Below are 18253 nucleotides of genomic sequence, written 5' to 3' on the forward strand. Positions count from 1 at the left end.
ATCTACATTGTCTTACACAGACACACACACCTGCAAAAACATATTTGAACTTAATAGTCTTCCAGAAACTCTTCCATTGAGATTTCCCAGCAGCTCAAAATATTAAAGCTGTCACTGATCATCACACCTGCCTTGTACACAAGGTGTGCAGGCAAGCAAGCACGTCCAGAGAGTATTGTCTTTCTGACATGTTGTGTTATTTCTTCACCTACGCAAATTATTGTTTTATTATATTCCTTGTCATGTAAATTTATCATATTCCTTGTTTCATAGGCAATTAATCACATCTTTTTATCCTGTTAGATTAAATTCTTTAAACCTTATCTGTGCTTCAAGCTCTATCTGTAACAGCCCGTGTCTCTGACATAGATTTCTAAATTATTGATTGTCTTCAGCTGATAACCTTGTACTACCCTCCTGTATCAATTGTAGATTAAACTGTCTTTTCTGTGGCTTCATATTTTCTACATTTTGACATGTAGCAAACTTACCTCATCTTAACTTCATTGAATTGTTCATTTCCTTTAATCTTTTCCATCAGAACTGAATTAATTTGATATTTGACCTTTGACATTTGAGTGGTATGACATAAAAGCAAGAAATCTGCATATTTTTGTGTATATTTTCTTCACCTCACAGACTTTAAGATTAGCAGGACACGTTTCTACTTTAAGTAGAGGTGTATGTACATTCCAGTTTCTCATGTCACAGTTTCACTGCATTGCAAAGCCAGCTTTAGTATTAAATAACAAATAGTTCAGTGATAACAGAAATGTACTGATTTCTTTACAATTGTGTGGAAGAATTATTAAGTTAATGGACAATAAAAATATATTTTAGTTTAATGCTCATTTTGATTTAATTTACTGTTTTTTTTTTTAAACTTTTACTTGCTAAGTAACAGTAAATAAGTAAGATCAGAAATGGAGAGAAAGCAGCAGTTCTAGTTTTACAGCTGCCTCTCAGAACCCAGTCCTGATGAGAACATGAAACTAAACACGAGTTACTGATTTTTCAAAATCTTGCATGTTCTACCATATATGAAAGGCTGAGTTTTATAGAGAGTAAAAAGCTAACACGTATGGTTAATGATCTATGCAAACAACATGCATCCAAGAAACTTTGAACCTCATGCCTCTAAAACTAATAGAGAAAAGAAGAAGTCTCTGTCCTGGTTTTAGCTCGCTAGAGTTAATTTTCTTCCTAGAAGATGGTGTGGTGCTGTGTTTCGAACTTAGGATGAAAATAATGTTGACAGTTGTAGCTGAGCAGGGCGTACAAAAAGTCAAGGACTTTTCAGCTTCTCATGCTTCCTTGCCAGCTAGGAGACTGAGGGCACACAAGAAGCTAGAAGGGGACACAAAATGAAGCTGGGAGGGGACAACTGACACAAACCGACCAGAGGAATATTCCATACCATGTGACATCATGTTGAACAATAAAAGTGGGGGAAGTTGGCCAGGGGGGCTAACATTGCTCAGGGACTTGGGCATCAGTCTGCTGGCGGTGAGCATTGTGAATCACTTTTTTTTTTCCTTCCTTTCTTCCCCCTCTTCCTTTCTTATTAAACTGTCCTTATCCCAACACATGAATTCTCACACTTTTACCTTTCTGATTTCTCTCCCCTATCCCACTGGACAGAGGGTGGCTTGAGCAAACTGATATGCTGAGCTGCCTACCAGGTTAAACCATGACAGTCTCAAACACTGGAAAAACAGGTGTGCCTTCCAGGACTGACAACTGGTGAAATGCATCTCCACTACAGAGCTACAGTCACACTGGGCAGCAATTTCAAACTGTTCAGAGACTGCTTTATTTACAGTGAAGTTACTGAGGAGCTGGCAATCACTACCAGTGCAGCTGTGAAGTCTGGCAAGACAGCACACCACTGTGCCCTTGCCTGTCTGGTAGTCAAGGCACATCAGTATTCCTTGAATGTGAAAGGTTCACCCAAAGTGTGGAATTTTTAATGTAGCATAAGAAAGGAATGCCCATGTCCAAATGGTATTATTAGAAGTGGACCGAATGCTTATAAGACAATAAACAAAGTAACAGAAGGAAACAGAATGTTCTAAAAATAGTTGATCTTCCTACCCAAATATCTACTGCATACAGGGGAGAGCTAATTTTTTGGTCAATAGTTCCTAACACTTAAACAAATAAACAACAAGATCCACTCCTCTTCCGCAACACTATGCAGGGAAAAAAAAAGGGGGGGAGGGGTCAGAAGTGAAAGGTAGTCATACCTAATATGATATGGCTTTATTCATACCGCAGACTTCAGTTCTCCACTAAGAACTGTATCAGTATGTTTGCTAAAACGTGCCAAAGTCCTTAGTTTAGGTTCAGCATTGATGCTGGAGACTAACAGCCATAGTCACTGACTACACACATTTTTAGAACTGTTACTGCCATGCTAAAGTGGTTCTTTATGAAGGATATTTAGTTTGGGTGAAAATTTGAGACCCTGATAACTATATACTGGATAAAACACCCATTCAATTCAGCAGTCCAGAGGTTTTGGTTTCCTGGAATAGCACAGTTCTATTCCAGTGAATAGTAGTTATTTACAAATTTGTCAACACTGACACAACCAAAAATAGTGTTATATATTGGTATTATGCATCCTGAGTCTTGATTTACTGGACTTGCTTAAATTACCTTCTTGTTACATGCTTAGTAAATCACATAAAGAGGACTCTACATGATTGGTGGGTATTCTCCCTGAATTCCATATAGCCAGCAAATCAGTTGATCATCGCACGCACACGGGGGGAAAAAAAAAAAAAAAAAAAAGATGAATGGAATACTACCTAAAGCTCTAATCTGTCTCTGAAATGAGTAAAATAAGTAGAGCTAGCAGGACTGAGTGAGTCTCAGCAAATCAAAAGGTAAGAGCACCCTGCCTCAGTCCTGGGAAAATGCCGGTCTGCTTATTTCCTGCTTATATCAGTTTCTGAATTGCCTTACTGTCTGGATTATTCCAGGCTATGAGAGAAATGAATTTTGCTCTGTTATTTGATAGTAAGAATTTTCTACAACTGTTGTATGTATTTCAGAGGAAAGACAAAATGAAAAAAAAATAACTCTTCTCCCAAACAAACAAACCAAAACATTTTTTTTTTGTCCTTATCCAGACTTGGGAGAAAAAGTCAAGAAGTTCAAAGTACAATATTTGACTGCAGGTAATCAAATGTTGTTCAGGCATGTACAAGTTGTAAAATTCCAGACTTCCATTTGCAAATGGAAGAGACAAAACCAAAGAAGTAGGAATATCCTCAAGGAAAGATCATTGTAGAATATTATGTCTGTATTCAGTAATATATCTTTCTTTTCAGAGCAATGATTTCAGAGCAATCCTTTAATTATAGTTTCATGCAGACATAGCCAGGAACAATTAAGATTTTAAAAGCACTATAATTACACAGTGATATAAATTATCCATTAATTTATAATCTACATAGTTCTGTTATTTTACTGTATGTAAACATCTTCAGGAAACTGTTGTTATTACAAAACCTGACCAGCTTTGTCAATTTTCACCTCCTATAAAAACATACTCTAAACAGGAATACCTTAATCATGTCACTGTATGGTAACTATCAAATTCAACAGTGTTAACTATCATATTCCCACAAGTCAGATAAATTTTCATGTTATTACTGTTTTCTGTCTTAAGTTCACTAGAAGTCATTATGAAAATAATTTCCCAAGAGAACCAAATATATGCTGTTAATATTCCTCTTAGTATCTTCCATAGTAAGTTCTAAGCTGACATCAGTTGAGGTATATTGATTTTCATAATAAAAGAAGGATCTGATAGTCAGTGAAAGAATAAAGGTTGTGAAATAACCAAATTCATTTCTCTGCTCTACCATAGTACATAGTACCTAGTACACAGAACCAAGAAAGTCACATAAACCTATATTCATCTTAGCCAAATAAGACCAATTTGGAAAGGTGATTAAACTGGGTACCAGAAAAACACCACAAGCCTAACTGTCCTAGATTTTACATGTTATCAGTGGAGAGAAACTGGTATCCTCTGCTGCAGGTTTCAATCCACTGTACTTCAGTTTTTCTGTGATGTAAGTATGTGAATGTAACTATATAATCTGTAAACCATTCAGGTGCTCCAGTAATATAATCATATAATCATTTAGGTTTCAAAAGACCTCTAAAACCTCTAGTCCAACTTTTACCCTAGCACTGCCAATGTGTGTGTGTGTGGGGGGGGGGGGGGGGGGGGGGGGGGGGGTATCTGAATATTATAATCTGTATATTATGTAATTGGAATTTAAACTAGCAAATCCATTCAATTCCTCTGTGTTTTTGTTCATTTTACATTTAAGTTTCCACTCACTGAAATGGAAATGCTCTTATAAAATAAGTAAACATAAATTAAAACAAAGTTATTTTAGAAGCGTAAAGATGTTTTGAAATATTTACTTTGGAATCATGAATCATGTTTTGAAAATTCTTGTAGATGCATTAGTCAATGGCTGCTAATTAAATCAGTAAAATATGCTGCTCTATGCTGTAGAATTAACAGTTTACTTCTTATGACATACTGATATACAATTCAGAAATGTGAGGTGCTTTTTCTTTGCTACAGTTGTACATATTCTATACACTTTACCTGTTACTCGGAACTTCAGTCAACAAACTAGGACATGAATGCGTAATTATTCAAGGTCAGAATTACTATGTACATGATCAATATTAAATAAACAAAAGCTTAGAAACCAGAAGTTCATATTTGCTGGGACAAAAAAAAATATTCTTACCTGTAGTGGATTAGATCACTGTAAATACATTTAATTTGGAGACCTAAGAGGTGAATACCAGTGCAACTTCTCAGCAGTCAAAGAAAGCGCATATGCAAGCATAGACAGCACTCACAGGACCATATAATGAATGTCCTGTGCAAATATTATACATAATGTAACCTAATTGCTGTAAACCATTATACGCTATGGTAGTTTCACTCAGGTGGGCAGCTGAGCTCTGACTCAGAAAGGGAAAAGGGGAGAAAATACAATGAAAACAGCTTAAGGGTTGAGATAATGACAAGGAGATCACTCAACAATTATTGTCACAGGCAAAACAGATTCAGAGTAGGCAGATTAGAGAAATGTACTGCCTATTACTAACAAGCTAAAGAAGTGAAAAACAAAGGAAAGAAACTAAAAACACCTTCCCCCTCACTGCGCCCCTTCCACCTCCACCCCCTGAGCAGCGAAGGGGAACGGGGAATGGGGGCTGCTGCGGTCAGTCCCTAACGCTTCATCTCCGCCGCTCCTTCACAGCACTCTCTGCCCCTGCTCCACGTGGGGTCCCTCCCACGGGATGCCATCCTTCCAAAACTGAGCCTGCGGGGGCTGCCCAGAGGCAGCAGCTCTTCAAGAACTACTCCCACATGGGTCCATACAATGGGGTCCATCCCCCAGGAGCAAACTGTTCCAGCATGGGTCCCCCACGGGCGGCAGCTCCCCCCCAGACCCCCTGCTCCTGCGTGGGCTCCTCTCCACGGGCTGCAGCTCCGGCCCGGGGCCTGCTCCTGCGGGGGCTCTCCATGGGCCGCAGCCTCCTCCAGGCCACATCCACCTGCTCCACCGGGGGCTCCTCCACGGGCTGCAGCGTGGAGATCTGCTCTATGTGGGACCCATGGGCTGCAGGGGGACAGCCTGCTCCACCAGGGGCCTCTCCACAGGCTGCAGGGGAACTGCTGCTGCGTGCCTGCAGCACCTCTACCCTCCTGCTGCACGGACTGACCTTGGGGTCTGCAGGGCTGGTTCTCACTCCTTGCTCTCCCAGCTGTGATTTTTTTTTTTTTCCCCTTTCTTAAATCTGAACTCAGAAAGGCACAAACAACATTGCTTATTGGCTTGGCTCTGGCCAGCAGCACATCTCTTTGGAGCCGGTTGAAACTGGCCATTATAAAATGGGGCAGCTTCTGGATTCTTCTCAAAAAGGCCACCCCTGAAGCTCCCTGCTACCAAAACCTTTACACATAAACCACTACATATGCAAAAACTTTGAACCAGCTCTTTGGCAAGCTAAGGAGAATTGTTTTTCAAGATTCATTTTGAAGTGACAATAGTAAAAGAAAAAACAGGAATTTTTCATGGTGACTAACAATGTTCTATTACAGCACAGCTGTAGTTTGACCACTATGGTATCATCAGTAACACACAATTCCAATTACTTCTGCATATTTACACGGATTTAACAGGCTCTATATTTGTTTCTAATAACAATTTCATATTACTCTCTTAGTCAAAACATGTATTCAAGAAGTCATATATTTGTTTATTGTCCCTTAAAATTCAAAGATCTTTAAAAAGAAGAAAATAAAAACAAAAAATCTCCTCTATTACACTCGGAGTAAATGTTCTGCTGTTCCTCATACCTTGTTCACAGTATATATAATATCAGTGTTAGACATTTAGTTTCCTGAGTCATTTGTAGGGAAATACAACCCTCCTCTTTGTTTCTCCCTGGGTACGTCCATATTAATGTAGTGCCTCCAAAGATATCTAGTCACAACAGTGTAGCAAATTATGCTTGATATTTGAGAACTATTTTCATTCAGGTTAATTTAGCCCTTCAAATCTCTTGAGAAAACAATCACACCAAAGACTAACTCCTGAGTGATTATTTGAGCTTAAACCACAGGTGCACCAAATCTTTTTTATTTTTGCCTGCAGAGAGAACTTTGAACATCCCCATATCCATTTCAGCAGCAGTAATTGGTTTATAATAGCAGTCTTGGACAAAATATTCACAAAGTCTTGAAAGCAATCCAAAAATCCAGTTTCTGCTATTTATTGCATAATGTTGTTTAAGAAGAATCCACTGTATTATGAGCTTATAGTATATTAGTTAAAAAACATCAATTCAGTTTTGCTGCCGTATTGAAATTTGTCTCTGTAGTACAGTCCTGAAAAGAAAATATTTTGTTACCTTTCTTTCCCTTTCATTGACCATCTTAAAAAGGAGTTATCTTTTGCAACACGTTAAGAGATACCTAATATTTGGTTTTAGCCTGACTTTAATAAATAAAAGACATAGTTAATTAAACTCTAACCCATCTCTTCAATCATATTGAAATTCAAAACAGTGTCAGATTATTCTTATAGTTGCTCTACAGTCTGAAAAGTCTTCAAGAAGGGAAGGAAGGAAAAAAGATCTGTAGAAGGATTAAGAAACAAATGAAGAACATTTAGCTCACATTTTCACAATTCTCTTACAGTTGGGTAATATAAAATTTTCCATTTGTTATAGAATCATAGCATCATTAAAGTTGAAAAAAACCTTCAGGATCATCTGGTCCAACTGACTCCCTACCACCAATATTACACACGAAACTAGGTTCCTAAGCACTATTTCCAACCTTTCCTTAAATACCCCCAGGGACAGTGACTCCACTACGTCCCTAGACAACCTGTTCCAATGCTTAATAACTTTCTGAGAAGAATTTTTTTCTAATTTCCAACCTGACACAACTTGAGGCCTTTCCGTCTTGTTCTACTGCTAGTTATCTGCAAGAAGAGGATGACCCCCAGCTCCCCACAACTTCCTTTCATGTAATTGTGGGGAGTAATACGGTCTCCCCTGAGCCTCCTCTTCCCCAGACTGAACAACTCCAGTTCCCTCAGCCCCTCCTTATAGGACTTGTGTTCTGGACCCTTTTCCAGCTTTGTAGCTCTTCTCTGGACATGCTCCAGGGCCTCAATGTCCTTCTTGTAGTGAGGGGCCCAAAGCTGAACACAGTATTCGAGGTGCAACCTCACCAGAGCAGAGTATAGGGAGACGACCACCTCCCTGGTCCTGCTGGCTACACTGTTCCTGATACAAGCCAGGATGCCATTGGCCTTCTTGGCCACCTGGGCACATTGCTGGCTTATGTTCAAGTGAGCATCAGTCAGCAATCCCAGATCCTTTTCCTCTGCACAGCCTTCCAGCCACTCTGCCCCAGGTCTGTAACGTTGCACGAGGTTGTTGGATCTCGGATGGATCCCATCTGGACTCATGGATTTGTGACAGTCCAAGTGGAGTACAAGCAAGGATGCTCTTGCACTTCTTGGCCACCTGAGCATGCTGCTGGCTCCTGTTCATCTGGTTATCAACCAATACCCCCAGGTCCCTTTTCACAGGACAGCTTTCCAGCCACTTTTCCCCCAGCCTGTAACATTGGATGGGGTTGTTCCCCAAGTGCAGGACCTGGCACTTCGCCTTGTTGATCTTCATACACTTGGCCCCAGCCCACTAAATCAGCCTATCCAGATCCCTCTGCACAGCCCTCCTACCCTCGAGCAGATCAACACTACCACCCAACTCAGTGTCACGTGCAAACTTACTGAGAATTCACTTGATCCCCTCGTCCAGATCAGTGATAAAGGCACTGAAAAGAACTGTCCCCAATACTGAGCCTTGGGGGACGCCACTAGTGATTTAACTCCATTCAGCATGACTCCTTGGGCTCAGACACCCAACCAGCTTTTAATCCAACCAAGCGTACACCAGTACAAGCCTTGAGCAGCCAGCTTCTTCAGGAGAATGCTGTGGGAAATGGTGTCAAAAGCCTTACTGAAGTCTAGGTAGACCACATCCACAGCCTTTCCCTCATACACTGATATCATAGTGTTTGGCACAGACCAACTTGCACCTCAAGTAGTTTATATGGCAACATATTCTAGAGATGTAGGAAATAAAATATGCGTAGTATAGCTCAAAGGCCATACTTAATTCTGATAAGAAGATTTTGAGAAAACTTTTTTTTTTTTTTTTAAATGTGAAATCCTTACCTTGTATTAAAGGAAAAAAATGAATTGTAGAGATTAAAAAATCATGTTGCAGTTTTTCATATTATTATTAACTATTTGCACCCTACACTTTAAACTACCTAACTTTCTGTTCTATTTTTATACCTTGTGTAATAGCCTGAAAAGCCCTCTTCTGTAACATTTCTTTTTAGTTTTTAAACAATGTCAACAACCTTAACAATTTTTTTGTTTGTTTCGTGAACAAACCATCCTCTTGGGTTTTTTCTTTATGTGCTCACAAGTCTTTAATCCTTCCATTGTCTAGGAAGAAAAAAAAAAAAGTCAAGGTAAAAACTAAGTTCGTAGCTGTATTTGAAGGATTATTTTTTTCCCACAGTAAAGGAATAAATATCTTTAAAAGAACAGTCCCAGTCCTTAAACGGCCTGTTTATTTATAACCATTTATTCAATTTTACCTTTCTCCTCATCATCATCTTCTATGCCTCTTCTATGGGAGAAGGCTGGGGGAGGGGAAGGAGAGAGGGTGGCGGGAGGGGTGGGTTGAGGAGACAACATCTATACAGACTTAACAAAAATCCATCCAGCATTATTTTCAAGCCATTTAAATACAGAAAAGACAGACAAGCTTATCATTAGCTACCTTAAACTGTTTCTGGCATTTTAAATTTACACTTCAAGAGCCATTGAAATCAGGTGGAAATTTTTGGCAAATGTTGGTTATGCACTGATGACTATTCCAGGAGATATACATTGTGAAGTCTCTGTTGGCTGTTTTTATCCTAAGCCTGTTTCTGGTTCTTTCTTTTTCCTGAGACATATGTATGTAATGTCAATCTGAAGAAGGGTTTGGTTTTGCCACAAAAATCTTCATGCATGCAACTCTGGTTGCAGAACTTCTCTTTAAACTAAGCATATCTTTGTGTTAATTAAAATACGTGATTTACATTCTAATTAATTGTCTTTCCTTCATGGAGTTAAAAAAAGAAAAAAAAAAAGAAAAAGATAATCACAGTAGTTACACCTGCTCTTCCTTTTCTATTCTTATCATAATTCAAACAGTAATTTTGAAGAAGAGAGAAGAGTTTATAAAATTTTTGAAGTAAATAGGTTAATAAATAAATTTATCAACAGATTAACAGATTTCATTCTTGTGTCGAATAGAATATGAAGATGAAATAGTTTAGGGTAACTGAATTAGTTCTGAAAGAATAAATTAAGAATGTGTTTTTTTTTAATTATGGCTTGTGTTTAATATAATTTGGGGGGGTTCTAGAATCTTGGGGTAAGTTTGCTGACTTTTACCATTCATGGTTTTCTTCTCTTCTCTTTATTCTGGAACTTTAAATAACAATATCACAGGGCATGAGATGTCTTCTCCATTCTCTGAAGATGGTGGACAACTAAGCTTATTCAGAAATACTGCATTTTCTGGGTGCTTTTGTTGTTGTTGTTGTTTTCAAAATTAGAGTTAATAAGTGCTGACAATTTCTCTCAGACTTTCTCAGTCGGTCACCAATTGATTCAATTCAAACTACAATTATGCTGCTCAACAATTTCATCTTAGCATTCGATTCTATAAAATTAAAACTGTTAAAAAAGGGGGACATATCCTCAGTAAATATCAAGAACATATGATAAGTATATTGTAAATAACCTTTTTCTTTTTTCCTACTGAAGAATGTGACACTATATTTTTAGAGTTCAATTCTGAGAATTAGAAAACATATTTCCATATTTCCTTTCAGTCTTGACCTTGTTGTTGACCTTGTGTTTTTTGTTTTCTTTTTGTTTGTTTGTTTGTTTGTTTTCCCAATAAATTAAATGCTAAAAGATAAAATACTGTTCTATATTATGTTTGGCTGTGACATTCTTCAAGCAACTTGACAACTTTTACTGCAGTTCTATAAAATGTTCTACCTGACAAGAAAGAAATAATTTACAAGTGTCATTTCTCTCTAGGAGATGCAGTGGGAAAATCTAAGTAGGATACACTTCTGATAGGCATGATGACTCGCATAGATTCTATTTCGACAATGTTTACTCAGACATTGTAGAAGTTGAATGTTCAGGCTAGCAATAGAAGACAATAAATGGGTAACAATGTAATGTAACTCACACTATTGAAGTTATGCTGTGAATGTGTTACATACTTTAAATTAAGCTTAATAACAGAAGGTATAAGCCTTTGAAATTACATACCTTGTTCTCTTATAAACTGTTTTACTTAAATTGATTGCAACAGATTTACTTGATAGATAAGGTTGGTATAATTTGCAGAGATTACTGTTACACCCAAAACAAACAAACAAACAAACAAACAAAACACAAACAAAAAAACAGTTATATTTCCTATATATAGGAAACTTTCAATATATAAGGCCAGCAAATTCTTTCGTGTCTTTCTCTATCCCTAATTCTTTCCTCATGTTCTTGAAACTTTTTTCACGTCGTTATAACTCAACTGCATATTTAGAAGACCAAACTGTGCAAATTAATGTAGGTTCAGAATCATGTCCTTAATTCACTATCATTTATGAAGCTATCTTAAGAGCAAAGCATATACTCAAGTACAGTAACTAAAATGTAGTTTCCACTAAATAACTCGGTCATGTGTTCTCTAAATTCACAGTATTGCTTTTGAAGAGTGTGTTATTTTGGAGCCACCTTAAAAAGTGAAGACCTTTGAATTCAGTTAAAAAATTATTTATATACTTAAATGCTTATGGACTCTGAGCTTTGTTTAAAATGAATATGAGATCCAACGTTCAAGAGCATTCTGTGTATATTATTTAAATTAGTTAGCAGGAATAGACTAATAACTTTGGACTTCTTGAGTACTGAGTATCCAATAATAACAAAACCAAAGTTTATTTATCTTCAAATGTTTGTTGTTGTAAAGACTAGAAATAACTATTTGTGGAGATTAAAAAGAGCATATTCATAGTTATTATTAACTGTAAATAAGTCTTGTTCCCTCATTTCTGAACTGAATCAAATGATTTAAAATCAAACTAGTGGGTAAATCCAAGTCAAATTAATCCAATTCAAACCCAGAATCCTCCATTTTCAAAATGGTATATTATATAAATCGTATGAAAAGATTTAGAATCTGTCTCCTGCCTCAGCTTTATTTTCTGTACACAAATGAACTTATTAGACAGATTTGAATATTATGATAGCTTCCTATGACATTGGTTTATTCTTAAAATATCTAACTTAACAGCTTTAATCAAGTTTCACTACAGGATGATTCTTATTAAATCAAACCTTAGAGACTGTTTCTGAGCAACACTAAGCCTTCAAAGTGATTTCCTTATCTGGGCTGAAAATTTCTTAGACACCAAAAGACAACAACAACAAAGTTTTATATCAAGTGTGCATTAGGATATATAAAAGCCAACAGTTTCCATTGACTGGAAATTACCAGCTGAATTCTCCTTTCTAATGTCAGATGTTGGTCCTGAGAAGCAACTGTCATTTAACAAGCCGTATTTATACATAAGAACATCTTAAATTAAAAAATATGTTCTTGCAAGCTAAACATAAACAATAAAGCTGAACTGCAAATTCTTCCTAAGCTTTTTTTACATTTTTCTTTTGAGAAAAGAAATTTAATAACAGTAGAAGACCATTAGTTTTCTGCTCCTTGAGAACATAAAGAAGATTGTTTATCTAACCAAGCTGTCCAGACTAGACAAAACACATATTTTTCATTGTTTGCTCCTGTTGAAGGAGGATGCAAATGAAAGCAGAAAAAAAAAAATAAAAACAACAAAACAAACAACAAAAAAAAAATACAAACATGTTTACAAAAATGCATCAAAGTAAATGCCTGAGCATTAGTGAAATTAAAATGAAATTAAAATTCCCTTCCGTGGATGACATTAGCAGCTTTTAGAAATAGGCAGGCATGAATTAAAATCCTTTGTAGCTGGGAAAAAAATGGAAAACAATGAAAAACTAACAAAACAAGAACAAATGAATCTTTTGAATATGTGATACGGGTGATATGCATAAGAATGGATTTGTAAATTCATACTTAAAGAATTTATTTTTCGTAGGTTAAAAATAAACAAGGAAAAAAGACATTTGTTTTGCCCCTGACTGCTTTCTAAACAGAGCTGTCATGAAGCTCCAGAAGGCAATCTACTGACTTTCAGAAATAGAGGCATTTCTTTTGAATAGTGGACAATCAGTTTAGAAGCTCATATGTCCACTCCCAATGTGAGAAGTCTTTCTGCTTTGTTGAGTATACTTCAGTTTGATCTTGATGTACATTTTTCTTTCATTTCAGATGTAATCCCAGAAGAAAGCCTCTTGTCTATAGTGCATGGGGTTTGGTCACTCACTCACCATCTTGTCAGAACCACATGGAGATGGCAGACACATTTCTGGTTAGTTCTCTTTCTTTTTACTTGTCCTGCAGCACAGCTTATGGAAGGGGTAAATGCCCAAATAACTATTCTACCTTCAAACAATTTCACTCTGTATACAAGACCTGGGCCAAACTGAAGGTGAGATAGAGCAAGCTGTCTCAAAAGCTCTTAAACACAGCACTTGGCAGAGCTTGGAAACATTCCAGCTTCTAGTTCCTGAGTACTGCACTCTCCATTGAATGGAGGGAACACATGAATGGCGTAATAACTGGCATCATCCTATCTTTCTGAAGAGTGATATTGCCTAGATCTCACAGAGTTTGTTACAGGCAAGAAATCTTCAGTCTGAGAGAAATAAATATAGTCAGGTATAATAACTTGAAAGGTTGCTTAACCCTTCTCCAAAATATAAACCTGAAATTGGTAGGTCCTTTTATTTCATTCTAAATTCTCTTAAATGAAAATGTTCTGAACAATTCTAAATATCACTACAATAAACAGTTTTTAGATGTTGTACTTACTTAATGAAATCTAAAATTAAAGCCCTTGATGGATCTCAGATACATATCTGGAGTTTATATGGATTATATTGTCTAGCTATAATGGGCCTGTATAGGTAGACTATATAGGGATTATGTGAGGGATAATGTGCTAGCAAGGTCCTTCAGTATGCTCCAGAAGGTGCTGGATATGTTTGAAATGTTTCTACACCAATGCACATAACGTGAGGAATAAACAAGAGGATCGTGAAGCTTTGGCTCAGTCCCAGAACTACTACATTATCAGCATAAATGGGAGTTGGTGGGAAGAGTCCTGTGACCGGTGTGCTGTGATGGGCAGTTATAAGCTCTTCAGAAGGGACAGACAGGACAAGCAAGGTGTGGGGGTGTTGCTGGATGTAATGGTAGGGTTGGACTGCATGGAGCTTGCAACTGGTGATGAAGTTGAGATCCTCTTGGTAAGCATTAAGGGAGAAGCAAGTAAAGCAAATGTTGTTGTGGGATCTAATATAGGGCACCTTGCCAGCATGACAATACCAATGAATTATTCTATAAAGAATTAAGATAATCTCTAGATCAGCTGTCTTTGTCGTTATGGGTGACTTCAACTTCCCAGACATTAACTGGGAGCACCACATAGTCAATATAAACAGGTCCAGGAAATTCCTAAAGCATGTTGAAGACAACTTCTTTTTAGAGGTACTGTAGGAGCTGACGAGGAATGGTGCCCTCCTAGATTTTCTGTTTGTAAACAGAGAGGGTCTCATGGGTTAATTGCTGATTGGTAGCCATTTTGGCCACAGTGGTCATGAAATAGTCAAGTTTAAAATCAGTTGTGATAGGAGGAAAACTGCCAGCAAAACTTTGACCCTGCATAAGGGGAGAGTAAACTTCAGGTTGCTCAGGGAACTAGTTAGTAAGGTCCCCTGGGAATCTGATTTTAGAGGTATAGAGGTCCATCAGTGCTGCTCATTTTTCAAGAGCCATCTCTTACAAGTGCAGGAGCAAGCAATTCTAAAGTGTCGGAAGTCAAGCAAGCAGGGCAGAAAGCCAGCATCTTAAACTGATCATATAAGAGATCTTTTTCTACAGTGTAGGCAGAAAAGTGTATGGACATTAAAAACAAAGATAGGCAACATAGGAGGACTACGGAGATGCTGTTTGCCATTGTAGGGAGAAAGTTTGAACAGCTAAAGCTCAATTAGAGTTGGAACTGGTCAGTACTGTGTGGGACAACAAAAATGGCTTTTTAAAGTATGTTAACAGCAAAAGGAGGAGCAGAGATAGCATTGGTCCATTACTTGATGAGGATGGTCACCTCACAAATAGGCATGTAGACAAAGCAGAGACGTTTAATGCCTTATAATCATAGAATCATTTAGGTTGGAAAAGACCATCAAGATCATCAAATCCAATCATCCACCTAACACTACAAGTTCACTGCTAAACCATGTCCCTAATCACTACATCCACACATCATCCACATACATCCACACTACATCCAGAGATATTAAACACCTCCAAGGATGGTGTCTCCACTACCTCCCTGGGCAGCCTGTTCCAATATCTAACCACACTTCCCATGAAAAAAAATCTCCCTGATACCCAATCTAAACTTTCTGTGGTGCAGCTTCAGGCTGTTGCTTTGTGTTCTATCACTTGTCACCTGAGAAAAGAGACTGACACTGTCCTTGCTGCATCTTCCTCTCAGGCAGTTGTAGAGAACAATAATGTCTTTCAACCTCCTGAAAACTGCAGGCTAAACAGCCACAGTTCCTTCAGCCACTCCTCATCTGTCTGGTTTCAAGTCCCTTCACTAGTTTCATTGCTCTTCTCTGGACACCTTCAAGCATCTCAATATTCATATTGCAGTGAGGACCCCAAAACTGAACACAGTACTCAAGGTATGGTCTCACCAGTGGTAAGTACAGGGGGACAATCACTTCCCTCATCCTACTGACCACACTATTTCTGATACAAGCCAGGATGTCAGTGTTTTTCTTGGCCACCTGGGCACACTACTGGCTCATATTCAACTAGGTGTAGACCAGCACTCTGAGGTCCTTTTCTGCCAGGCAGCTTTCCAGCCACTCTTCCCTCAGCCTCTATCATTGCATGGGGTTATGATGACCCAAGTGCAACACCTGGCATTTAGTTTTGTTGAACATTATGAGAATGGACATGGCCCATTGATCCAGCCTAATCAGATTCCTCTGCAGTTTTCCTACCCTCATGAGATCAACATGCCCACCCAACTTAGTGTTGTCTGTAAACTTACTGAGGGTGCACTCAATCCCCTAATCCACATCACTGATAAAGATATTAAGCAAAACTTCTCCCAATACTGAGCCCTGAAGAACACCACTAGTGACCAGCCTTCAACTGGATTTAAATCCATTCACCACAACTCTTTGGGCTTGGCCATCCAGCCAGTTATTTGCATAGAAAACAGTACATCTTTCCAAGCCATAAGCAGACAGTTTCTTAGGGAAAAAGCTATGGGAAACAGTATCAAATGCCTTGATAAAGTTCAAGTAAACAACATTCACAGTCCACTAAGCAGGTCATTTTGTCATAGAAGGAGATCAGGCTAGACAAGAAGGACCTGCCTTTTGTACACCCTTGTTAACTGGACCTGATCACCTCATTGCCCTGTACATGCCATGTGATAGCACTTAAAGTGATCTGCTCAATGACCTTCCCTGGCACCAAGGTCAGACTGACAGGCCTGTAATTCCCTAGATCCTCCTTCCTGCCCTTCTTGTAGATGGGCATCACATTTACTACTATCCAGTCAAGTGGGACCTCCCCTGATAGCCAGCACTGCTTGTTCATTACTGAAAGTGTTTTTTTGAGCATTTCTGCCAGCTTCTTCAGCACGTTTCGGTGGATTCCATACATCACCATCAATTTGCAGGTATCCAAGCGGTGTACTAGGTCACTAACCATTTTTCCTTGGATCATAAGGGCTTCACTTGATTCTCCTGCCCTTTTTTCCAAAGGTCATGAATTCTCTTTTTTTTCCCCGTAGTTCCAGAATAAGCTCTCTGTTCAGCCAGGCTGCTCTTCTTCCCCACCAGCTCATCTGGCACATAGGGAAGGCCTGCTCCTGTGCCTTGAAGATTTCATTCTTAAAGAATGTCAAGCCTTGCAGGAATCCTTTGCTCCTTAGAACTGTTGACAAGGTCCCTAAATAGGCCAAAACCAGCCCTATGAGAATCCAGAGCAGCAGTTCTGTTGACTGCCCTCCTTGCTTCCCCGAAGACTGAGAAGTCGATCACCTCAAGATTGCTGAGACGGCCTCTAACCAACACACCACCCAAAAGACCTTCCCTGTTAACAACCATCAAGTCAGGTGTGGAACCTTCCCTAGTTGATTCCCTTACCATCTGCATCAGGAGGCTATGCTCCACACATTCCAGGAATCTTCTAATTTGCTTCTTCTCTGCTCTATTGTATTTCCAGCAGATGTCTGGAAAGTTGAAGTCTCCCTTGAGAACAAGGGCTAGTGGTCAAGACATTTCTAGATGCTTATAGAATAATTAATTTGCTTCTTCATCCTGTTTGGGTGGTCTATAACATATTCCTACCACAATATATCCCTTATTGTATTTTCTTCTGACACTTACTGAGAGAAATTTGACACTTTCATCACCATAACTGAGCTCCATACCATGCAGACCTTCCCTAACATAAAGGGCTGCCTCACCTTCTCTTCTTCCTTGTACATCTCTCCTGAAGGGCCTGTAGCCATCCATCTCAGCATTCATATGAGCCATTCCACCACATCTCACTGAGTTCTCTGATATTATAGCCCTAAGAGTGGGATAACAGTTCCAGTTCTTCCTACTTATTTCCCATGCTATGTGTGTTTGCAGAGAGGCATTTAATTTGGGCCCCTAATGAATCTGATTTGCTTCACTGAAGCTGTCTGGCATTCATATGTGGTGCTCTTCAGGTGCTCTCCCGCTTACCTCTGTTCCTTTGCCTGTCTCTGGGCAGCCATTGTTAATGCTGGCATCAATCTTCCCTTCCCCCAGCAGCTTTAGTTTAAAGCATTCTTTGCCAGCTTGGCAAGTCTATGACCGAAGATGTTCTTTCCCTCATCAGACAGATGGACCCCGTCTGACCATAGTAGATGAGGTTTCTCAAAGGAAGTCCCATGGTTTAAGTAGCCAAATCCCTGGCCATGGTGCCATCCCTGTAACCATTTGTCGATTCTCCAGATTTGACTGGTCCTTTCAAATCCCTTCCCTTTGACCAGAACGACTAAGGAAAAAACTACCTGCATTCCAGAGATCCTTACCACTGCTCCCAGAGCTATGAAGTCCTTCAGCAAAGCTTAAGATAGTGTTTCTCAGAGTATCCTTCTGGATGTTCAGCACACAGCTAGAAAGAAACAAAACGTGGTGGGTGAACAATTGGCAGATGGATCAGGCTCAAAGGGCTATACTAAATGGGGTTACATGAGGCTGGCAGCTGGTCACTAGTGGGATTCTGCAGGGATCCCTTTATGTTTTCATAAATGACATGGATACAGGGCTCAAATACATACAAAATAAGTTTGCAGATTATTCTAAATTAAGAG

General features: G+C 38.8%; 1 long non-coding RNA gene across 1 annotated transcript in view; it reads left to right on the plus strand.

Moving 5' to 3' along the window:
• Positions 1-18253, plus strand: part of LOC125181298 (uncharacterized) — a 67852-nt gene that overhangs the window by 34122 nt on the left and 15477 nt on the right. Inside the window, exon 2 of the long non-coding RNA XR_010826505.1 lies at positions 13084-13183. This is a non-coding gene — a long non-coding RNA (uncharacterized lncRNA). The remainder of the gene's footprint in view (positions 1-13083; positions 13184-18253) is intronic.

This window comes from Anser cygnoides, chromosome 1, assembly GCF_040182565.1.
Source record: "Anser cygnoides isolate HZ-2024a breed goose chromosome 1, Taihu_goose_T2T_genome, whole genome shotgun sequence".
Lineage (NCBI taxonomy): Eukaryota > Metazoa > Chordata > Aves > Anseriformes > Anatidae > Anser > Anser cygnoides.